A 10018-nucleotide genomic window follows, 5' to 3' on the forward strand; every position below is an offset into this window, starting at 1 on the left:
TGGCACCGCCCCTTCAGTCGGAGCTGGTGCATTACTCTCTACATCATCAGCCGCAGTTGGATCGGGATCCATTTACTATAAAAAAAATCATTTTAATAGGTCAAAATCGTCACAATATCACAATTTATACATATAGCATGTATAGCAAAATTCGTACATACAACACGTAGTCCGAGAACCGACTAAACCTGCTCTGATACATTAATGTAACGCCCACGCCGAGACCATTGCCGGAGTTGAGATTGAGGTGTTACCGAACATAATTTATCGAATTAAGAACTTTGAATCATTTATTCTACATTCACAACTTTCTAGCTACCTGTGTCACAGTTACAAGAAAAATCATATCTCGAGTTAAAAAACTAGAAATTAAGATCCGTAAATTTTCCTTAATCTAGAATATATCTATTTACTAATTTTTTCTAGAATTTTTGGTTGGGCCAATTAATACAGTTTATTAGTTAAAGTTACCCTGTTTCAGGACTTGACTGGACTAACCTCTATTTACTACGAACCATATTTTCTCTCTGTGAAAAGTTTATATGACTATGTCGTTATTTATTCCGAAACTAGACTCAATAAGGATTCCAATAATATAAAATAACCACCTAATTATTTTTTTACAATTTATGGTAAATTTCTAAAGTTGGAACAGGGGATCCAAAAATCGCTCTAGCCCTGTTTCACTAAAATTCAAATATCTTATAACATATAATTCTTTACTTGTTTCATTTGTTTTATATGAAACTAGACATACTAGGATCAATTCATATTTACTCCATCACCAAATTCAATTTCTATGATTTTTAGTAAATTTTCAAACTCATGTCAGTGTTGCTGCAATATTCTGTTTATGGCAAATTTCATCTTTTCATGAGTTTTTATGATCTAGATAACATATTAAACTTCAATGACATCAAACATGATCTAACTTAGGCATTTTCCATGACTTATCATTATTAAGCATTTTCTCAACCAAATCATGGCCATATCATAAAATTATTTACACAAAATAGGTGTATTGCTATACATGCCATACTTAAGTTTTACAAGCCATTTACCAAAAAGAGTCCTTCGGATAGTGTGATCGAACTTTCGACCTATCCCGATTCCTAAAGCCGGCTGTTCAAAACTACAGTGAATGAAAAGGAGGGAGTAAACATAAATGCTTAGTAAGTCATATGCAAATAACAAGTAACATAACAATACAATTATACCAAACAACCTTAGCATGGTATCACCAAAACATATATCACATTTCTAAACATCATTAATCATCTTACCACCTTATTGTTGTTGTATCTATTTTCAACCCGAAGGTTAAGTACATACCTGTCCAAAGTGTCCATTTCACAATACTTACCAATACGTCACCTGCATCTTAAGTGTTCTTCCATTTCACTAGAAATTTTACCCGTTGAACACATCGGAATATAACTCGGATACATGGATAATTTGCACATAAGTGCCACATTTGTAGTACATTAACGCCAAATGAACCGACCAACTCAACGACTCGGACTTTCCAAATAACCATCTAACGTTAGACATCCAGAACTGGATAACCAAATACATTAACCATAAGTTATCAACTCAACGATTTTTCCCATCGTACACTTATTCTTCCTAAGGTTATCTCGAAAATACCTGACGAAAAAAAACCAATACCGGTAGCACTTATATTAACAATAAACACTTAATTGCATTTATTCAAAATAAACAAAAAATATTTCAGATAAAAATCAGCATCAATATTAACACAAATAATTAAAATAACAATAGCACCTTATTACATGAACTTACCTCGGACAAAATTTTAACAATCGAGCCTATCCTCGTAAACTTTGTTTTTCCCTCGATCACGACTTGATTCGTTCTCTTGACTATAATACCAAATTAATCTTATTTATACATACATTCATTAAAACAATCCTTAATACGACTTTGCAAATTACCATTTTGCCCTAAACTTTGCATAATTACACTTTCCCCTAGGCTCGGAATTAAACTTCATCCCTTATATATTTTATGACATTTTAATCATTTTTCCTTCTATGGCAACATCAAATTCTCACTCTAACAGTATTTATGACTATAAATATTTTTACCGATTAAGCTTTTTACTCGTTTTTACTCAAAACTGAGTAGCACAAGTGTCTAACAAAATTTAAAACCTCATATTCTGTCATAAAACACCAAAATACACAAATTTCACCTATGGGTATTTTCCAAATATGAACCATAGGTTGAATATGTTAACATAAGCAAATCGAGCTACAGGATTCAAAACAAAAAATCATTAAAAACGGGCTTGAAATCACTTACTATGAAGTTTGAAATTGAAGAAACCCCAGCTATGGAGGAGAGCAAAATCGGCAGAACAATATGGAGAAGATGATCATTTGGGTTATTTTTCCTATTTTATTCATTTAATATCCAATGACCATAATGCCCCCTTACTACTAAACTTTCCAAAAATTCCTTCTATGTCCTAATTTGTCCATGAACTTAAAATTGGTCAAATACCATTTAAGACCTCCTAATTAATATTCAAAGCAATTCATACTAAAAACTTCTAGAATGCAAGTTTTGGCAACTTATTCGATTATCCTAACTTAAATTAAACTCGTTATGCCAAAAATTCTTCACGAATTTTCACAAAATTATGCAAATCATCATAAACCTCAAATAATTATAAAATAATTATTTCTATCTCGGATTTGTGGTCACGGAACCACTATTCGATAAGGCCTAATTCGGGATATTACAATACTTGTGACATGTAGACGGATGGGTGGGTCGAGTAGTCTCCCACATGGTGTCAGGTTGGCACGGGTGTAACGATGGATATGGTTAGTTTTCTGCATCTTGATATATCTGTTCTGTTTTGTTATGGGCTATGGCTTCATTCGAATTAGTATAGGGCTAAGGCCCAACTAATCTATTTCTGTTTGAACTGATCGGACTATTTGGTTATTTACACACTGAGTTTCCCCAACTCACCTCTTAATTTTCATGCGTAACCCCAACCATAGTGGACTTAGAGCTGTGGGGGATCGGAGTGGCCACACGTACTGCAAACTTGATTTCTCCTTTAATTAATTAGTTTTCATTTACTTTTATTATTTGGGTTTTAAGTTGTAATAAGCCACTTTAATTATTTTAAATGGTTTAATATGTTTACTAGAATAGGTATGATATTATCTTAATCGCTAAACTGATTAGTTTTAGGGCGCATTTTCAAAACATAATTGATTTTAAAATATCACGAAACAAAGCAAACTTCCGCAATAAAAACGTTTCCAAATTAATCATTTTCCTTAAACTGGACTTAATTAAATTGGTTTCCCAAGAACATACACTAAGTTAAGGTGTGGCAATGGTGGTGTGCATGTCTAGGATTGGATCCGAATGGAGCTTGGTACTTAAGCAGTCCGATGGACTCACTTCCTCTTTTCCGGTTTCCTACCTGGTGCTCAGCTTCCATTCACTTTAATCTATATCGAAAATACTCTCTAAACGCTAAGAAAGATTTTAGATAAGGCATGAGTTTTTCAGTAACGCTTCAACGTGACACGCTGGATTCGGCCGTAATGTCTGGCCGGTTTGGGGTGTTACAGTAAATGGTGGAAGACTAAATATTCATATTTATTGTTTTTACCTTAAGTATTTGAATTATAGTAATACCACTGAGTGTATACTTAGCATACGGTTTGTTTCCATTCGCAGATTAGGTACAATAATTTGAAGAGTTGTATTTGAGATTGCGAGCATTCATCTCATCACATCTCTAAGTACAAGAGGGTATGTTTTAAAATCTTGAATAGATTAAGTATGTTCCAAGTATGTTCCAAGTAGTAGTAGGGACTAAAATATAAATTATTTAAATTTATTATTTGTTTTTATGTTCAAATATTTAGTGATTAGCAAAATCATTTTGGCACCAAATGTAATATTCCTATATTAGGTTCTTTGGGTCGAACATGGTATAGGGGTGTTACAAAAGTTATGATTGTTTCTATTTTAGGGACTAATTGATAAATAATAAAAATTTAGGGATTTTCAAAAAAGATTGAATTGTTATAGTGCATAATCCAAAATGTTATAAGGTAATTGAAACTGATAAACTGAAATCAATTACCCATATAGATTAAGATTGAATCAACTGGTAAATAATCGAAGAAAAGGGAAAATTCGGATTAGTCATCTACACTTCACTCATTGTTGTTTGTCTGGTAAGTTCATATGGTATAGTTGTATATGTAAATGTAATGTATGTATTTAAATTACGAATTTACATGCTTTTAATGTGTTTTGAATTGTATGCAAGTTAGTACATAAGGTAGAAATAGATTGAATTATAAAGAAATGAAATAATCTGTTAAATGAGCCGGATGAACTCAAGATAAGATAGGATGCAATTGGTGTGCCAGTAGGGTTATTTGTACGTTGTACGGGATATGATAGGGGATGATAATGATGTACGGGGAATTCACTGTTTGAACCGAAATCCGACATCTGCTGCGGATTACCGAGTTTTGCCTTTACGAAGATCACTGTTATTGATTGTCTCTATGGAAACCTTGGTGTGTTCTATAGGTATGTAATGTTTTATGACATATGATGCCCTACGGGCTTAGCACTTCAATGCTCATGTGTGTTTTGGAGTTATTGCTCGAATGAACAATTTGGTGTGTTTTGATGGTTACCCGCGTATCCGTATATGTTTATTATAGTTCATCAGGATAAAGTTAGTGTAAAATGAAAATATTGTTTGATAATATGTACTGTACAGAAATATCTATATGTGGTTGGAATGATGAATGAGTATATGTTCGATGATTCGATAGAATGAAACTGAATGAAAATGATTACATATTGAATGTATAAGATTGTAACTGATGAGCTCACCTTACTGATGTAGAATGTGATGATAGAAAGTCGTATAATTAGCTAATTCATTATGTTTGTATGAATTGAGGTGAGTTTACTATTTTAGCTCATATAACTTACTAAGCATACGTAATGCTTACTCTGTTGTGTTTTCTCTGTTTGTAGTTGTCTTTTGAGGAACGAGGTGATCGGATCGCTTCGAAGCTCACGCTATCAGCCTTCAATTTAATAATCTTTTTATGTTCTGAACTTGGTTATCTGGCATGTATATAGGCAATGTTATGTTTAATGTGTACCTTGAATGATGGTGTTTTGAATATAAAATGTGCCTTGATTTGAATGGTTATATACTTTGTTCGTAACTGTGAAAGTGACAAAGAAATGGTTGTGTTAGATGGTGAATTGAATAGCATTCATCTTTCATAAATTGTTACTTCACAGGTTGTCATCCATTAGTATAAGGACGATATTGATGTCTAATGGTTTAGAAAGATCTTGCAAATGGCTATTTGTATGGTTGATTGTTCAATGGAGTTGGTATACGTCATGGTTAAATTGTTGAATTGTATAGGTAAAAGCATATGTTAGTTACTAAGTGAAGTATATTGAGTTCATGATTGGTTTAATGAATGAATTGTGGCATTTGGTATGTTTGGAAGTTGGTTGTTGCAGATTGAATAAATGCCTATAAGTATGATTTGGTTTGACTTTTGATTTGAGCATAAAGAGTATCAAAACTTGAAATTTTAACTTTCTAGCAAAAAGTATCCATACTATAGGTTGAAGTATCAGTACTTTATCAAATGAACAGTGTTTTAAAATGACTGAATGTCAATTTGGTATCGATACCAATATAAAGTATCAGTATTTAATCACAAAGGTCGATACTCTATAAAGGTATCGATATGGATTGACTTGTGTCCAAAAATTATGAAAATAGCAGAATGCCAAAATAGTATCGATACTTAATTTTAGTATCGATACCTGTGTATATTTACTCGATTTTTAAAACATCAAAGCTAAAGATGGTATTAGTACCTAATTTGGGTATCGATACCTATGTTCAAACTTTGAAAATTTTATAGTTGGTCCTCATTTATGTTCTGATTAATTTTAGAGCTTTCATAAGCTCAGTTAAGTCTTGGTTTGTTTGTAATCATATTACACATGAAGTTATAAAATGAATTGACATTCGATTGAATATTTGGTATGAGCTGTGTGTATCTGCTCCAGTAATAATAGTAGCATCCCATAGCTCGAGTCTAACGATCGGACAGAGTGAGGGGTGTTACAAGCAGGGAGTAATTACATCGTAATTCTCTATATCATGTTTGATAGTATGAATTGTAATTACACATTTATATAATTTATACTTTTAAAAAAGTTTAATTACTATAAAAATTACTAGTATGATAAAAATAATTTTTAAACAACAAAAATTAAAATCAAATCATCATTTGTATTATGTTAGTCTAAAAATGTAGTTGATAATATGATTATTAATACAAATAACAATAAAAATACACATCTTATGCAATTTTATCTAATTTCTCTACTGCATATTTATTGAGTTATTCCCTCTTTAATATTTAACATGTTCTCTTTATCATCATCTGTTGGTTATTGACTGAGTTCATCATCTGAATTTGAATTGGTGTAATTAAGATTATCAATATCTCTTTCTTTTATGTAGTCTTTGTTGGAAAATATGGATATCACATATATAATAAGAGTAATTACATGTTATTATTTACTATCATTATAGGTTAGCCCAAATTAAAAGCGATCTAATTTGGTTATAGTTTATTGGGCTTTAATTGTTAAATAAATATGGGTCAAATATGTGTAGATACTGTAGTAACTAATTTCTAATTGATAATAAGCTAATTAGAAATTAAGGCTAATGTGCCAAAGTTATATATATTAGGGTTATGGTTCCCAAATTACTCACAAGGTAACTTTTCTAATATCCCATCTTTAGAAAAGAGAGAGTTACCTTCTCTAGATCACTTGTATGCTAATTTAGAATATCAAAACTCCAAGATCCGTAGATTTCAAGAAATCGATGAATTTAGGTACGTTTCCGTATATGCCTTTGTTATTAATTTATTCATGATGATTTGACATCATAGATCCTGCTTTATAGTTTTAATTTTATATTAGATATTATTTACAGTTCTAACAGTCTTCAAAGTATAAATCATCTTCCACCTATGATTTAAGTTATGAAATATGCAACAAGGTAGTACGACCCTACATTTTTTTTGTGCTATACTAAGGTGATGTTGTTAATATATGTTTTTTTTTTGTAGAATAAAAATATCTTCTCAATCACATTTTAAAATATTTAATGTCTCAATTAAAAAGTTCATGAATTGATGCAAGAAAACATTTTAAAATATGTTTTTTTCCGTATATGTCTATGTTGTTTGTGTTAGGCATCATTCTCTCAAATGGTAATTCATACCCATGATATGATGCAAGAAAACATTTGTATTTGCATAATTAGCACCAATCTTATAATATTTGGTTTACAGTCCAAATAGTCTATAACTTTAATTATAAAAATTATACAAACTTAATTTGGAGAAACACTTACGCTAAGTTATATCCTTTTTAATAATATGTAAACTAAATTAAAAATAATATAAATTTTATAATATATAACTCTTATAAAATATTCTATAAATTGTCTAATAATTTTCATAACACTTCTTATAAATACTATAATTTTTTTACCATAACTTTAGTTTTATATATATATATATATTATAACTATTTTATTTTTATAATGTATAGTATAGATATATAAATAAGTTATGTTAATACTTCTTGACTATATTTTTTTATTAATAAATACATTATTATACTTTTATAATAAGTAAAATAATTTTTTTATAATAAACTTGTTATCCATAACTTCAGAAATTTTTAGGATTTAAATAACATAAATTTTTGTTATAATTTTATAAAATAAATAAATTATTTTTATAATATAATTTTTTTAGAACTTATAATATAAGAAATTTTTACCATCTCAAGCACTCATAGATGAAACTTGTATAAAAAACAATTTTTTAAAATTGACTTTCAATATAATTACTCCAATTCTGACCCTCACTTACAAAAATTAGAAAGTATAATTGGATACTCTAATTAGACCCAATTCGATGAGACTCATCAATTATAATAATTACCCAAACATGTAAACAACTACTCCCAAATTCAATTACTAAACGGTTCCAAACAATACTTTAAACTTTGCTTCCAAAACAGCACAAGACAAATTTTCATCATCTACTTACCATACGGTCAAAATTAGTTATGTTAAAATAAAATAACTACATTAAATATATTATTTGGTAGTTAAGTTTGATAGGTATATGTGTTGCTTTTTGTCTAATTTGATACTTGTATTTGACAAAAGTTATATATTTTGGTATCCAAAGATAATAATGTTAATTATTTAGTATTTAATTCAGGTTTTAAAGTTGATTTGATTAAAGTTAATTATTAATATAATTAGGTTTGATTTTTTCATGATTTGTTAATAAAAAAAATTTAGTGTTAATTGTGAATTTATTTAATTTTGTGTTTAATTTGTCAAATATAGTTCGATGGATGTGATCCAATTCTGATTTTAGAGTTAATTTGATGGAATTTAATTGCTAATATTATTAGTTAATTATGATTTTTTATCAAATTAACTCTAATACCTGAATTAAAAATTAAAAAGTTAACACTATTATCTTTAGGTGCTAAAATATATAACTTTTATCAAATACAATACAAGATTTGACCAAAAAACAACACATGTATCACGTAATAAAATAACGTCAAACTCAAGTACCAAATTATGTATTAAGCCAAATGCATATTAAGGAAGTAAATATTTATTGTTTAAAAATGGCATAATTTTATCTTGACTTGGAATGGAACGTTGATTAAAACTCTTGTCAGATATTTTATTTATCAGAGGTTCAAATCATGTTATCCCAATCCCTTACTCCTAGTATTGTATAGAAAAAATGGATGGAAATAAAGTTAATTGCTTGGTTATTCTTGAAGATTCACTTCATTACGTAAAAAATTTCTTGAAAAAGGATATCTATAATAATAGAAGATGTAAAAATATTGTATAGAAAAAAAATTTAAGCTTAAACTAAAATTTTAAAAATACATGGATAATGACACATTTATATGTGAAAAATTTTATGTAAAAAATTTACTTATTAAAATTTACTTTTAAGGATTGAAATATTTTAAGTTTAAATTTTAAAATTTTTTATTAATTTTATATAAAAAATACCCTAATAATAACTTCTTTTGTAAAAGGCAGGCGTGTGATTTTTAATAATAAAGTCCCTGTAAGAAAGCGACATGTTACCTTCCTCTCTCTTTTTTTTTTTACAATAAGCGACACGTTACTTTCACCCTATAACATGTGCCGTTGTTCTTGTCATTTGCTAAGGTATTCACCGCGCTCAACACGTCACAACTCACGTGATAAACGCCAAAATCAACCCACCAAGCACATTAATTAAGTAATGGGGTAACTTAACTTTTAGTCCTTCAACTCGGCAAGTTTCACATCTTCATCCTTGAACCTTTTTTGGTCTGCACTGACCTCGAAGCTTGGTAGCTATTCCAAATTTGATCCTTAATTACCATGCTGATGTGGTTATTTGATATTATGTCTTCTCCTAAAAACATTCTTTGAAAACAACTGATCTTATTCTTGCCCACATAAAATTCATCATTTATATAATTAGTAAGGCCCCCAAACCAAGCTCTTCTGTACTTTCTTCTTAATTTTACAAGACGAACATGAGTTGCCTTACAATTACGTCACGAAATCTATATATATGGAGTAGCACTAAATAAAAGGCAACATTAACCATCTTAAGCAAGAAGACTTTTTTCCAAAAAATTGTAAAAATTATGGTTAGATTACATGTGATTTCCATATATTTTTATCTTCTTTATTCAAAAATGAAATAAATTAGCTATTTTATTAAAAAATTTATTTATTTCTAGTATTAAAAACTAATTCACATATATTAGAACAAGATACACATGATATGCTATGTGTAACTATTTTATTATTCTATTAAACACACCACTT

Source organism: Gossypium hirsutum, chromosome A08 (assembly GCF_007990345.1).
Source record: "Gossypium hirsutum isolate 1008001.06 chromosome A08, Gossypium_hirsutum_v2.1, whole genome shotgun sequence".
NCBI classification, from domain to species: Eukaryota; Viridiplantae; Streptophyta; class Magnoliopsida; order Malvales; family Malvaceae; genus Gossypium; species Gossypium hirsutum.